This window comes from Protopterus annectens, chromosome 10.part0 (genome assembly GCF_019279795.1).
Source record: "Protopterus annectens isolate FY-2018-M chromosome 10.part0, PAN1.0, whole genome shotgun sequence".
Lineage (NCBI taxonomy): Eukaryota > Metazoa > Chordata > Ceratodontiformes > Protopteridae > Protopterus > Protopterus annectens.
Window position 1 is genome coordinate 1,150,886,341 of NC_056744.1, and position 16,424 is coordinate 1,150,902,764.

The following is a 16,424-nucleotide window of genomic DNA, read 5'->3' on the forward strand; positions in this document are numbered from 1 at the left end:
GCACTCTACATTAGTTAACATTAACAACCCATGCCATTGATTCCACAGTAACAAGACCCAGTCAGCACCCACCCTGTTGATCTGTAAAGCAAATCTCTCCATCTTGTTAATGTTGTACCTGTCATTATAGGAAAAATAATGTTTTGCGTTAGATAGCCTTAGATATGATTTAAAGCTACTGAATCAGTTTATCTCAATAATGTTAACGTATATTAATATGTCATATTCTGTCTCTAATGTGTATCCTGCTGTGTCCATAGAAGTCTTGAATGCATTATAATATTCATGTATTTTATGTAATAGTTTTACTCTCTTTTAGTATCTTCCAGAGTGCCTGAAATGGTTATTTTGGAATAAGGCAACTCCCCAATCACCAAGCCATCTAACTCCAAATAAAGAAAAGAAAAAACAAACTTAAGCATTTTATCCCAGGCAAAAATACTTCTATGTCTGGATTACCCGCCATATCAACATGATAAATGTTAAGTGTTTTGTTCAGGCCAGGAAGTGGAAGATTCCACAAACTGGGCCATGTGTAACAAAACACTGACAGCCCAGAGTGTTACAATGGAAAATGAAATTAGCTAAATAGTTATGTCAGGATTTAATATTAATTTGAATAGGGGTGTCAGCCGTAACAGAATAAGTATGTCATGTGGCCAAGTTCACATCCCTCTATTATCCTTCATCTTACTGGAAGATCACTCAGATCTAAAAATCAAAATCTCCTTGAAGTTTGTAAACCCATACATAGTCCAGGACAACTTTTGTCATTTTCCCTAACACGTAAATGGGACTGTTCTACTACACATCCAAACTATTTAGAATCACTCTAGTTTTAACACTTTGCTTCATTATTACCTCTCATCTAACTGTGAATCCTCCCGCTCTCATCCTGCCTAACTTTTATCTATTATTTTTATTTTCATTTGGGCTCCAGAAGGCCTATTTATTCCATGTAATCATAGCATTTGTTTATTATTATTATTTCTTTGTCAATTCTATTTCTTTTTCATCTTGCAATTTTTGTATTGTTATTCAATATTGTAATACTGTATGTGGAGTTTTTCTCCCTAGGCCTCCACTAAAAAAGGGTTCTTTTTGGCCCAATGGACTTTCCTGGTCAACAAACTGCAAATAAATAAAATAAATCAAATATTGTGAGTTGAAGTCAAGATCATGAAGTGTCAGCATCTGAACTGTCTCATTATCTTGCCATTTCAACTTATTTTTAGAAGTATCTTACATGGTGTCAAAACAAAAAAAAATCCATTGCACAAGATTTGGAAATAAATTCTCCTCACCACTACTAAAGACACCGAGGGTAGACAAATGAACAAAGAAAAGATCTTTCAGACTGTTAAGACACAATTTATTAATTGCTTAAAAAGTGAAGCTGACAGGATGTAAACTTTACTAGAATATGATGAACTGAAAATAGTTAAGTATCCAAGCAGTTGTCATCCACAGCTTCAATCTTCAGACTGTTAAAACTCAATTTATTGAAGTGAAGCTGACAACTTCACTGAAATACTGAAATAATTAGCCTAGTAATTAACATCCACAACTTCAGACTTCAAGTTGTTGAAGCACTGTTAATAGATGCTTTGTCAAAACATATACTTCACTGGAGTGTAAAAAGCTGATGAAATTGTCCAAACGATAAGCGCTTTCAGCAGATGCCTTCTTCAGATCGTATAAAAGTGTGGTTAGCTCTTCCTGTTTATAAAGGAAACACAATCAAGAGCTGGTAGCTAATTGTCTTTGGTGTTCTTAAAGGCACAGGACAAAAATAAATGTTCAAAGTGGAGATTTGTCAAGGCACAGGACAAAAATAAATGTTCAAAGTGGAGATTTGTCTCCTATAGTGTAGCTCAATGTTAAAAATGCTGGAATCATGTATTAATGTTTGGTAGGTTTCTTCTAGATTTTAGAACAGGTCTGAGAGGTACTATAGTATTAAGACCTATTGGCTCTAAAATTATTGATCCAAAAGATCTCTCTCAATTCTGTCCTGTTATGGACATCTACTTCCCTGATGTTTTGGGTGACCACTTCCACAGCTTTAAACAAAAAATTATGCATAGGATGGACCAATACATGTGCTGCTAAGGCATTGTGTGGAACTTTCTGATCAATGTCTCTGACATGTTTTACCAAGATAAAAACCTTGGCACTTGCGACAGGTAGCCAAATAGATAATGTGGCTAGTAGTATAATCAGCATAAACATCGAAATGAAAGTTACGTCCAGATACTGGGTGGAGGAAAGTATTACTAGTATCTAAGTAAAGACAAGCTTTGCATCTGCAGCATTTAAAAGTACCTTTGTGGTCCATATCTTTGAATGGCCTAGAGAGGATAACACCAGTCGAGGACGTCCCCATTTTTCAACTACCAAACAAAGGAAAGCCATACAAGGTTTGGCTGTAAAAGAGACTGCTAACACTTTGCATCCTTCTCGAACAGCTACTACCTCATCAACTTCTCTTCCCTCTTTGACCTCATCTACAGGGGAGGAGGTTCCTACTGTCAGCACTGATATTGTCACCAGGGATCTGGGAGGTACTGGTGCTAATGACACCAATGATGGTAGTAATTCCAACACCACCATTAATTGTGCTACTAGACCAAAAGAAACGATGATGCACCTATCAATAAAATGGCCGTTGCCGGTTTTTGTGAGGGAGAATTGAAGAAGTTTGTGGACTAAATATTGGGGGTAATGACTTAGTAGTTAACTTATCCAAGATCACACTGGATCCTGATGTTATCAGCCTGTTAAATAAGGGGCTGAGTTTTATTCCAGCTGTTTCTTCTGATGTGAATGAATTCATGACGGATGTTAGGTTGTTCTGCAGGAATGTGTCCCTGAAATGTATTTTTGGAGAAGGTTCTAAGAACAGCAGACCTATAAGAAATTGAGTTTATTTACTCCAGTTAATCCTCCTCAAGTAGAACTTTTTATGAAATTGTGTGAGGATGAGATAAACAAGGTGAGAGGTACAACAGATAAAGTTAAGAATTGTTTCTATAATTTGAACAGGAAAGAAAAAGAGGCTCTCCAACAGTTGAGAAGGACAGATAGCTTGGTGATCAAACCAGCAGATAAAGGTGGCTGCATAGTAGTGATGGATGCAGACTGGTATCGTAATAAAGTTTCACTGATGTTGGATGACAACATGACTTATCGCAAATTGAGTAAGAAAAACGTAAATCAGAGAATTGAACGTGTCAGAGGGAGCACCTATGATCTACTGATGGAAAGAAGGATCAGTCAAGATTTATATGAATTTTTTGAAACACCTCATCCTATGTTTCCCAGCATTGGTGGGTTACCTAAGATACATAAAGATCTTTTGGACCCTCCCTTACGTCCCATTGTTTCTGGGAGAGGATGGATCCATATCCATGTATGTTGAAAATGAATTGAAGAAAGCTTTGCCTTATGCTACCACTGTCTTAAAGGATACAGGCAGCTTCTTGAAAGACTTGTTCTCCACTGTTAAGTCTCTGGATGGTTTTGATAACCTTCTACTTGTAACTATGGACATAACCAGTCTCTTTACTGTGATCCCCATGAGTATGGCCTGAGGGCCTTACATGATTTTCTGATTAGACATAATTTAACAACGGAACCTCTTTGTTCTCTGCTGGAATTAGTCCTTGAGAACAACATCTTTATGTATGGAGATACCTTTTATTTGCAAACCTGGGGTGTGGGAACACCATGTGCCAACAGTTATTCAAACTTGGTCTTGGCTGAGTGGGAATTTAAAACAATCTTCAGTGATGGAAATATCTGGAAGAATGAACTTGTCTATTAGATGATGTTTTTTGTTTATGGAAAGGAGGTATTAACCAATTGGATCTTGTTGTCAGCTTTAACAACAGCACTGACTTCCTTGAGTTCAAAATGAAATACTCATCCACAGTCATAGATTTCTTGGATGTTAAGATTAGTAAAGAGACCTGGCAAAATCATTTCTTACACAGGCAGAGCATGCATCCAAGACCTATTTTTGATATCTTCGACAACCAAATCTTAAGAGTCTCAAGACTATGTACTGATGATGAGGAATTGATATTTGAAGGATAAGGCTTACCAGGAAAATAATTTTCCACCAATTTCACAGGTGCAAGCCTATAGAAAGCAAAGAGGTCAACACAACACCTCAACAACTTAGATGAATGCTTACGAAATTTTGGCCGATTCTGACAATGGATGACAAAATAAAGAACATCGTTTCTATAAGAATAAAAGAATATCAAGAGATTACTATGCCATAAAGATGGCTTTAAACGTGGTGGTCCACTATCACTTTTAAATGCTGCAGATGCAAAGCTTGTCCTTACTTAGATACTAGTAATACTTTCCTCCACCCAGTATCTGGACGTAACTTTCATTTCGATGTTTATGCTGATTGTACTACTAGCCACATTATCTATTTGGCTACCTGTCGCAAGTGCTAAGCTTTTTATCTTGGTAAAACTGACCAACGACTAAAGGATCGTATACTACGACATGTCAGAGACATTGATCAGAAAGTTCCACACAATGCCTTAGCAGCACATGTATTGGTCCATCCTACGCATAATTTTTTGTTTAAAGCTGTGGAAGTGGTCACCCAAAACATCAGGGAAGGAGATGTCCATAACAGGACAGAATTGAGAGAGATCTTTTGGATCAATAATTTTAGAGCCAATCGACCCCCAGGTCTTAATACTGTAGTACCTCTCAGACCTGTTCTAAAATCTAGAAGAAACCTACCAAACAGTAATACATGATTCCAGCATTTTTAACATTGAACTACACTATAGGAGACAAATCTCCACTTTGAACATTTATTTTTGTCCTGTGCCTTTAAGAACACCAAAGACAATTAGTTACCAGCTCTTGATTGTGTTTCCTTTATAAACAGGAAGAGCTAACCACACTTTTATTGGATCTGAAGAAGGCATCTGCCGAAAGCGCTTATCGTTTGGACAATTTCATCAGCTTTTTACACTCCAGTGAAGTATATGTTTTTGTCAGCTTTGCTTACAAAGCATCTATTAACTGTGATTCAACAACTTGAAGTCTGAAGTTGTGGATGTTAATTACTAGGCTAATTATTTCAGTATTTCAATGAAGTTTGCATTTTGTCAGCTTCACTTTTTAAGCTTTCAATAAATTGAGTTTTAACAGTCTGAAGTTTGAAGCTGTGGATGACAACTGCTTGGATACTTAACTATTTTCAGTTCATCATATTCTAGTGAATTTTACATCCTATCAGCTTCACTTTTTAAGTGATTAATAAATTGTGTCTTAACAGTCTGAAGCCTGAAGCTGTGGATGACACCCAGGTCTTTTTTCATTGCACAAGATTTGTCTTTTGAGTTGGATGTGCCAAAGAATGCAGAAGAGGAATTTTTACAGTGCAACATAAGATTTCACTACCATGGCTACTTGCAGTCATACATAATAAGCCACCATCACTTTTTTGTCTTCAAATTTTGCATTAATATCTTATGACTAAAATGTCATATAGTATCATATTTCTCATTACATCCTTTGTAAAACTTCTGAACTACCAATTTCTGTCATTATTTTTATTTATATTTTATTGACTGAGTTAATCCCACTAGCCAGCTGCATCTTTTTAAGGGGAGACCTAAGGTGGTATACACACCGAATAGGGGAAATTTGACCAGGGAGCTGGGCATATTCCATGTTCTTTTCCATATGTACCATGGACTCTTATTGTATTAACACAAATGTATGACTTCATTTTAATAATAAATTCACCACAACCACAAAATATCTCTCAAACTGCAAGGTAATTTGTCAGAAAACTGGAAGCTTTGGATTCAGATATTTGAGCTGTATCTGAAAGATAGGCTTTATAGCTAAGTCAGAAAAAGATCAATGTGCAGTGTTGCTTATCATATGGGAGAAAATATTAAAAAGTATTTCATCTTAAAAAAAAAAATTGGAGAGAGGCAAGTTAGCAGCTATACACGAGAAATTTAAGGTATACTGTAAATCGAAGATACTTCTAAAAATAAGTTGAAATGGCAAGATAATGAGACAGTTTAGATGCTGACACTTCATGATCTTGACTTCAACTCACAATATTTGATTTTGAAAAAGACTCGGAAAAGATAAGCATGTCGTCTAAATATAGAAAACGTGAATAACCTGTAGCCTGCAATAAGCTATAGTTGGAACTAGACACTTTGTGAACACTCTTGGTGCAGTGAGACAGAGAAATGATAATGTGATCCAGACATATAAAACTGTAAGATACATCTGAAATCTGGATGAATAGGGATTTTATGATAATCATCTTTTAAATCTAGTGTTACCAGGAAACTTGAATGAGGAAGAAGAGGTAAAAGGTTGTGACGGTACTGTTATGGCAATGTCATAGTCCATGTTGGCATGAAAGACTTGAGACGCATCTCCCTGTACTATATGACGAGAGACATGATTAAGCTTGCTCATTATGTGTCCCAGGTAGGTATGTCCCTAGCCTTAAGCAGCATTCTGCCATCACCCAGAATGATGCCTCAATGTAAACAGAAAATTATTGACTTTAACAATTGGCTTAGTTTCTGGTGTCATTCCAGGGGGATCCAGTACCAGACAGCCTGGGAAGGTATGATCGACAGACCATGATGCTTTGCCAGAGATGGCCTGCATCTGTCTCACCTGGGCTTCAGGCTTCTGGCAAAGGCTCTTGCCTCCCCAATAGTGCTTTTTTTAGGAAAAGTGATGAAGTTAAAACTACCAACATAAAAATTTCAACAAAACGTAAATTAAAGGTCATGCTGCTAAACACTAGCAGTCTAAACATGAAACTGCACTCATTGCAACCATTCTTAACACTGGAAAATGCTGACATCTTTACATTCACAGAAACCTGGTTCAAAGCTGCGGAGAGCACCCCAGCCTTACATGGTTACTCATCCTATCCTACAGTCAAACCCCAAACTGTGAGCAGTAAAGCCAAAGGAGGTGGAGTTTCAATATATATATATATATATATATATATATATATATATATATATATATATTAAAGATATACACTCTACCAGGCTAGTCAAACAGTATGATGCACAGGAGACACTCCAGGTGCAGTTAACCATTGACAAGATCCCTATTCAAATCATAGCTAGCTACCGGACCCCAAATCCGACTCAAGATGTCCAGTCCGCCTTTCTTAGTGTAAACAGGATAACTGGATGGAAAAAAGAAAATACACCCCTGGGATTCCACCTGCTGAACAGAGGCATCGGGTGCTGACTTGTCTAAACATGGGCTAAACTCTTGGCATAGCCTACTGACCTCCTATGATCCTAGATCCTAAGTGACATCATTTTGCATTTGGGCACTATCATAAACAGATTTAGGAAAGAAAGATTCAGAACTGGTTTCTAAGCATTAATTTTCTTTCTTTGGCACTAGGAACATCCTTGAATAAACCCTTTCCCCATCTGGAAAGGTGGAATTGGTTCTGTCATTCCCTGGAACAGCATGTAATGAAGAATAGGTAGAAACAAAAACTCTGATCTGCAGGATGAGGAATGACCCCCTGGAAAGGAGGAATTTCCTCCCACTGCCATCTGTAAACCTGATGAATGATTTTTAGAAATCGTGTGTCTGAAATGAAACAATCTGTTGCCCAAACAGAAAAATTGTGATTCAGACTTTCTAGAAGAAAAAAGGGGCTAGAATGAGGTGGAGGCATAAGGTCTCTTGAAAAGTCATTCAAACTTGTTGAACTTTCCTTGTTTTTGGTAAGTTTGAAACTTCTTTTTTTTAAACCCCTTGCCATTTCTTCTTAAACATCTACCTGAATTCTGTTGAGACTGTATATTTTAGTTTTTTCTCTAAAATTGGATGAGGAGAAAGAAAATCCCTTGGACAATTTGGAAAAGGATGGCTGAGAAATCTTAGAGATATTCTGGATTAGCTTGCCCTTTTGTTACACTTTTTGATCATCTCTACAGCAGATGGGCGAAAAGCTCAACCTCTAGCCAAGGGAGAATTTAAAATCTAATTTTTTACATAATATGGGATGTTCTGGGAATGCATCAAAGCAAACCTCCTTAAAACAGTACCAGTGACCATAGCCCTGGAAGAAATATCAACAGAATCATACACACTCTACGTACAATGAGTAGTGGCCTATACGATAGAAGAAACTAAGTAATTTAAAGCAGATTTTTCTTCACAAAAAGAAGCTTTACATAAACCATTCCTCATACTTTCAGAATTTATTCGAACAAACTTTAACATAGGAGCCTGACAATTTAAAATTCTGAAAATCAGAGTTGCAGAGTTTACACTTTTTTCCCATTCCTATCAATAATTTTCCTGTCCTTATTAGAAAGAATAAGACTGAAATTAACTAAGTGCTTAGAAGCAGTGGAGTCAACTAAGGCTATATTTGCTGGGTCAGGTTTATAAATAGTGTATAAACATTTGAAATACTGAGGAACGTCATATAGCCTATTTGCATTTTTAGGGACAGCTGGCTGACTGTCAGGAAAATTGCAGACAGTAAGACACACACCCTCTAAAGCAGACTAGACAGGAAGAATGGGTGTAGGTTCTGGAAAATCCTTCTGTAACAACTCATCATATCTTCTGAGGGACTGAGAAACCTCAGTGTTCTCCTACTGAAAACACTGGGACATTCTAGCAATAGTCTCAGAGAAAGAGAAACCTCCACAGTGAGAATCAGAAACTAAGCTTTCCCCTGAGTCTGAATCAGAAATCTGAGGACAAAATCATGAATTTCTCATTGCATCTTCCTGTTCAGATTCAGAATTTTGAAGCTGTTCAGGAAAAGAGGAATCCCTCTTTGTTTTACCAGAAACTACTTTACAAGAAGGATCAATAGCCTGAATTAAGCCCCGAGGCAGTTCAAGTAAACCAATTCTATCCAAAGAAATTAGAGGAACAGTAGATATATGTTTTGTTTTCTGTTTCTTTTTGACAGGAAAATGGGGCCAATTGCATTAATAATGTCAGCCAATGCTTCCCCAGGGATGAGCACAGCATTCTGACACAACAAGGAAACCTTTCCTGTTCCCTTTCCCAGGGCCAAAAAAACTGGTTCTTCCTTGCCCACTGACGGTGTGCCTAACCCCTGGTCCATAGTGACTGTAGGTGCTACACCAGATGAATCCAGGGTAACAGCTGAGTGGTCTGAGCTACAACAAATGGCCACAGCAGAGCCACCCACCTGCAGATGAGGAAAATTGCTAGCCTGTTGTGGTGGCAAAGGCTGTTTGCTTAACTTTCACTTTCTGACTGGAAGATGGATTGACTGTAGGACTGGCAATATGTTCCATGGCCAAGTCAAAAATGGTGCCTGTCTCCTGGGGAAGACAAGCAGCAAATGCTGTTAAAACTACCAGTCCACAAAAGTTACTTTTTGACAGAAAAACAGTAAAAAGCACTTTAAAACACTATGAGAGTCTCACAATGAAAGAATAAATGCAATGTACCCACCAAAAATGTGTTTTCTGTTAGTTGCACTACTTTTAAACTGACAGAAAAAAATGCTCTGTTTAAAAGAACCGCCTCGATGCAGTACAACACTCCTAGCTTTAAAATAACTTTCCTGAAGAGGAACGTAATAAAATTACAATAAATTTAAGAAAGTGGATTTTATTCCCAGAGAGAACTTATCTGCCCAGCAAAGGAAAGCAGAAGCTGACTGTTGATCCTCATATACCTCAGAGGAGCATACTCTTCAGCAGCAGTAAAGTTTAGAAGGGCTTTGCACCAAACTTCCCCTTTAGTTAGTTCAGCTTGAGCTGCCTGACAATTTCTGCTCATGGAAAGTGCCCTGAAGCTTGGATACTGGCCAGCTGTTATATCCTTGGCAGGATATAACCCTTATACATTCACAGCTTCATAGGTGTGTACTAGGCTAATGACCACAACGCTCTTTTTAAGCCTAGCCATGCATCTCAAATATCTGACAAGTTCTGGCACCCTTGATAAATGTAAGCAGGACTTGGGTGGTGAAACATTTACAAGAAGGGACCTGGGAGATGAACCATTTACAAGCTGTCTGTATCCGTTAGAGACATAACTAGGGATACATTTCCTGTTCCCCATCTAATTGTTCAAGTTACACTTGAACTGGTTTAGAGAGGAACTCTGCTTCACATGGATGGGGAGCCTGTTCCAGAAAGGGGTAATCTTTGGGATACATACCTGTTTCTCTAGCAGGTCCTTTTTATATCACAGGCAAGGTTTAAATCTTTAGAACGGGTAATTCTGGTGCTGTCTGTTTCATGGATAGGTCTAACAATGCCTTGTATGCTAGGCATAGATCTCCCCTCAACAGCCTGTAGAAGACAGAATACAGGGATAAGGGCCTTGAGGCAGTCTGTGTAAGACATGTTACATATAATGATTTCCTCACTACTGTAGATGCATGATGGTCAAAGGTTAGATTGCTATGTATGAGTGTCCTCAAGTCTCTTACTAGTGGGTCAACTGTTAGGGGCGTGTTGTCAATATGATAATTACCAGGGGTGGATGACATCCCAAAGGATACTGTTATGCATTTTTTGGCATTTAGTTTTAGTCCGTGGCTCTGACATCAGTTGCTTTTCTGTGCCAGCCCTTCCAGGAGAACATTTGTGTCAATGACAGCTCCTAATTTGCAATCATCTACAGATTTAGTCTGGCCTTGACTTCAGGGAAATAAATACCAAAAAGGATCAGTCCGAGGACCAATCCCTGATGGACTCCACATATGACTGGCCTCTTAGAGGTGGACTTTCCAACTTTAACTTCCTAGGTCCTGTCTGTGAACCAGCTGGCTATCCACCGGGTGACATAAGGGTTTGTACCTAAACTATTAAGTTTGTCAGTAATGTCCAAGTAGGGTATTGTGTCAAATGCCTTGGCCAGGTCAAGATAGGCAGTGTGAACTATTTTGCCCTTATCCATTACTTTGTGAACAGTTCTGCACGGGCATCAGTGTTCTTGGGGTTTATGGGGGGCTTGCAATTTTGCCAGGCTATCACTTAATAGTAGGAAGTTAGCCTTAGAGTAGTTCCTGAATATTCCAGAGTTAGCTGGGGTTCCAGGTTTTATTTTTACTTCAAAGGAGACCATTTTGTGGTCTGACCTTAGCACAGAAGACATTACACTAGGGTTGTGCACCACCCTCCCATATTAGTGAGGCCTAGATCCAGTATGGTTGCACCCCTAGTTGGTTTATTGGCAATCTGGTCCAGGGAGTTTGTGTTTACAAAATCCAGGAATCTCTGTGTCTGCACTTTTGGTGTCGTATAAGATTCCCAGTTAATAGCGGGATAATTAAAGTCACCCATGAATATGGTATTGGGTTGGATGGTGAATGTTTCCAATAAGTTTAAATACATGGTATGGATTTCCTGGGTCATAGAGAGGGACCTATAGCTTGCAAGGAAGTGGTATTGGATTTTGTCTATGGTGATTTGGACGTGGAGAAGCTCGAGTACATCGTCCTTTTTTATCAGCTTTGTTGTATATTTATTTTTGATGTAAACTGAAGTCACCTCCACCTTTAGTCCCTGTCAGTGTAGTAGCTGGACTAAATGTGTGGAAAGAATTATAACTTACTGCAGTAGTGATCAGTATAGAGAACATGATATTCTGTGCACAAAATAGTCTGTGGGTCAGACATTACAGGACATGTAAGTACAAAACTAAGTACTGCATAGTGATATTGTAAGTTGTACCTTTGGAAAATACAGTGAAACAACTAAATATTGGTCTTTTGGCATTTGAGAAACATGGTATGGTAAAATGTACTCATAACATAACAAGCACAAACACATTCAAGGTCAGTTTTTTCAAATGTTTCTTGTATGAGTTTTCAGAGGGTTCCTGTTCTTGTTATTTATCATTTATTTATTTACATTTGTTGACCGGGAATGTCTGACTGGACGCAGGTCCATTTTCAGCGGAGACCCGGGGAGAAAAGCTCCACAAATTAAAATATTACAGACATAGTTACAGATGAAGAATCCTAGCAATTAAAATATTACAAACATAGTTACAGATGAAGAACATAGTACATTCAGTAGATAACTAGCATCTGTTCTATCCACAAAGTCATAGGAGATGTTAACAATTGTTACAATAAGAAGTTACTGCCATATAATAAATAGATAGGAATGGAAGTATCAGAGCTTGCTGTAATCAAAGGTAGTTTGTGGGGTGGAAGAGAGGTAGAGGGCAGATGGAGTGGGAGAAGTTAGAGGAGAGAGTTACAAGGGCATAGCCAGCATGTTTTAGGTGCGCTTTAAGTAAAGCTTTGAAGCGGGTGCATGATGGTAGAGAGGTTATTGTGGGGGGGGTGTTCCATAATTTGGCAATAGCGCTGGAGAATAGTGCTTCTCCAGCAGTGTTATTGGCTCTAGTAACCTGTAATTGATTTTTGTTGCTATATCGTAGTGGTCTGATGGTGAGATAGGGTTGGAGTAGATACTGGAGGGATGGGATCTTTAGGGGATGGTTAACCAGTTTTTGGGTGAGTGTGAGTTGATACCATTGAAGGAGGTGAGGGAGTTCTAGCCAGCCTAGTTCAGTAAGTGAGAGACAGTGGTGACTGTGGTAGGATGCCCTGGTGGCAAATTTGGCGATTTTGTTGTAGCAGGTCTCGAGTTTATTTAGATTGCATTGCCTTAGGTTGGTATATATTGGAGAGGCATAAAGTAGGGTGGAGATAAGGTGTGAATTTGCAACTGAAATCCTAGCTGCTTTGGTGAGGAGTTGCTTATTTCTGTATCAGGCTCCTAGGTTTTGGTGGACTTTGTTTATGGTCATGGATATGTGAATGTCAAATTTGAGATTGTTGTCTATTTCAACTCCTAGCAATTTGGTGTGATCTGTTGGGTGGATAGTGGTGTTGTCTTTTGCTGTGATGTTAAAGTGAGAGTTGTTTTGAGTATGTTTGGTGGGTTTGAAGATGAGGAGTTTAGTTTTGTTTGGGTTGAATATTAACTGGGCATCGGATAGTCAAGTTTCAACAGAGGAAAAGGCATCCTGTGTGACCTTTTGCAGTTCGGGTAGGGACTGGGCTGAGCAGATGATGGTTGAGTCATCTGCATATTGTATGAGTGTGCCATATTTGGTGGCAGAGGCTAGATTATTGGTGAAAATGGAGAAGAGTAGGGGTCCAAGGATGGATCCTTGGGGAGCACCAATAGAGACAGGTAGTTGGGGAGATATGTCATTTTGCCATACAACAGATTGCTGGCGGTCAGACAGGTAACTTTGAAACCAGATGGTGACTGATTGAGAAAAGGATAGAAGCCTTGAGTACAGATAGGAGTTGTTTGTATGGGACCATGTCAAATGCTTTAGATAGGTCTAGGAAAGTAGCAGAGGAGAGATGGCCATTGTTTTTATGGTGAAGGATTGTGTTAGTAAAAGAGAGCAAGGCAGTGGTGGTGCTATGGTTTGGTCGGAAACCATGTTGAGTATTAGAAAGGAGGCTGTTAGTAAGGAGGTAGTCTGAGATTTGAGAGTGAATGCATCTCTCTAGTATTTTGGAGAGTGGAGATAGAATTGCTTTGGGGTGGTAGTTGGTTAGCTCTGTGGAGGGGCCGCCTTTGTGAAGGGGAATGATGGTGATATTTTCCATAGTGTAGATGAAATTTTTTGTAAAATTTTTATCCCTGTTGTTGGTCAGCCATCACCACCCTCCTGGATAATTGGTCCATTAGTACCCTTCACCGGAGGGACCATTTACACAGCCATTAGGATTAGTTCATATTTTTTCTTTTCTCCACATCCTTAACTACACACCCTTGGCTATGTGCCAGGGAGGGGAGTGCAACATGCTGTCTGCAGAGGATATTCCCTCCCTGGAGTATGACTGATATCCTCAGTCCCTGCCAGAGGAAATCACTCTGCCCAGTGAGTCCCAGAGGGAGGTCAAGCCCCCTTCCACCCCCCAGAAGAGGTGAGTGGGCCATACCACTTAATTTCTGTCTTCCCCTGCCTCCTCCAGTGATGCAAGAGTCTGTCACTTCAAATGTTGTCTGAGTTAGAGTAATGGCATCATCCTTTTGCACAATGGTGTCAGGATGAATTTTTTATTTCAATTTCATTAACTCTATCCCAAGTATCATCCCTTGGCACCTCTGTGCTTAACTCCGAGTGCTATGAGATGATAGGAATTCCTTCATGTTAACCCCAAGTGCCTTCCTGCAGCGCAAGTAAGTTTACAGCCCATAATTTCAAGCTATTGGAAAAAAAATAAGTTGAAAAAGTAACTGAATGTTGTCAGTTACCTTCTCAACCTAGGATTTAGAGTGGAGTTAACCGATGATCCTACTGGACTTTTTTGATAAAATCTGCTTTGAATGCTCCCTGTCTTTTCTCCAGATTACAGCAAAGCCAGCTCCATCTGCATTTCCTCAATCAAGCGGTGGCAGCCAATCGGATTCTTACAATCCAAGCCACCGCTTGCATAACACCTCCACCCCCATTTGTAAGTTTCCATTGTCCTGCCCAAATAAATAGAGGGTCCAGCAGCAGTTATCCCCTTTTTTCCACAGATTTACAGAAAATTACCTGCTTTGCTACTGGACCCCTCGATTTATTTTCTGTGCTGATTTCATTGCTACAGAGTAGAGTGCAGTCACGCCAAATCAGCTGCAATGGATATCAATTGCTGCAGCTGACTTCACCAAGGAGAATTTGTTTTCAAAGGTAATAGTATTGTACAAGTTTGCAGGAAGCCTGGGTCTCACAACATTGTTAAGTGATGTGCTGTGGTCGTCTTTTTTTTCATGATTTGTCCTGCTGTGAAAACTTGTAGGTATGGTCGGGGCTAACATCTCTCCTAAACTACTGACGTGGTATTATTTTTAGTGTTTATGGTGTAATATGTTGAAGTTATTAGGGAAGTAGATTTGTTACGCATCTTTTATTGGTAGTAGAGTACTGTTTTAGTCATAAAGGATGAGAGTCGCTATGAATTGTGATGGAAGGGTCCAAGGGACATACTGTTTAGTTTTTTTTTTTTTATATTGGATTTTCATGACTTGCATAGAAGCTTTGCGGTACCGATGACTGATTTCTGAGTGGCAAGTATGGGCTGCCGGAGTGTATGCTCTCAAGATTTCCAGTCCAGGCAGCCACTTCTGGTTACCATACAAAAACATATCCGCATACTTCTGACAAGAGTAAAACCCTGTAGACCCACTTGGAGAACTGAAAGGTGAGTCATCTCACTCTGGTTTATTTTAATTTGTATATGTTCTGGTACCTGCTGGGATAGCTGTAGTTCCCACTTCTTGAATGGAGAGTGATCTTTGATCCTATGATCTCCGGTAGTAGTACTGGGTGTGTTAGAATTTCAGGGTGTAATACCGAGTGTGCACCTGGTCTATTTTCATGTGGGATATGTACGTGATGCTGGGGTTTGACATTAGACTGCAGTGCCACATTTGTGTTGTAGAGCCTTGAGAATACAGTTCACAAACGAGTTTCAATACCGAGATGTATTTTGATGGCAGACTATTACTCCTGTGTTAACACCCCATATATATTAGTAAAGTTAAGGAGATGTGGGGAAAGTCCAAATGAGAAGCATGCTCGCATAATGGCTTTGGCTGGGGCCCAAATAGATTTTTATGGTCAATTTTCTGTAAACACCGGATGTTAGCGAAGAGGAAATAAAATAGTAAATGATGATCTGACTGAATTTAGATAATGTTCACTCGCTTTTGGCAGTTTCAGGACTATCTGTGGCAAGACTCACCATTCCATTATGATTACAATTAGCTAACCTAACTGACAGTGCAGATGGTCTAGACAGCACTTGGTACTGAATTGTTTTGGTATGTATGGTTTGATGGATTTTATTTTATTGCCAATTTTGGCTCTGCTAAGACACTTTAGCTAGCCATTGACCCACGTACTGGAATCATTTTTTTCTAACTGTGGACTCTACTTTTTCATATTAATAAATTCTGTGTTGCTGAGTCTGGTTTCAAAGGTCCTTCATTGTCCATTTGTGTGTTGGGCAGAAATGCTCAACATGAGGGATCACACTTGCATAGCTTATAAAAGTTTAAAAAAATAAAATGTTGCATAAGGTTTATAATTTGTCTTACTTCAGCTAAAGCAGTTACAGAATTTTGTTGAGCGGCAGTGCATGTATAATATTGTTCACTGTAAGTGTGCCAGACTGTCAATAAAGGTGGTTTGTGCTCTGCAGCATCCATGTTTGTGCATATATGTAATATTACTTTATTTATTTATTTTGGCACTTAGTAACCTGGACAGTCCAACTGGGTTACATAACCCGTTTTGGTGGAGGCCCAGGGAGAAAGTGTGGAGAGCACCCCAGCCTTAGCTGGTTAATCATCCTGTCATACATTCAGACCCCAAACTGTGGTCATAGAGGT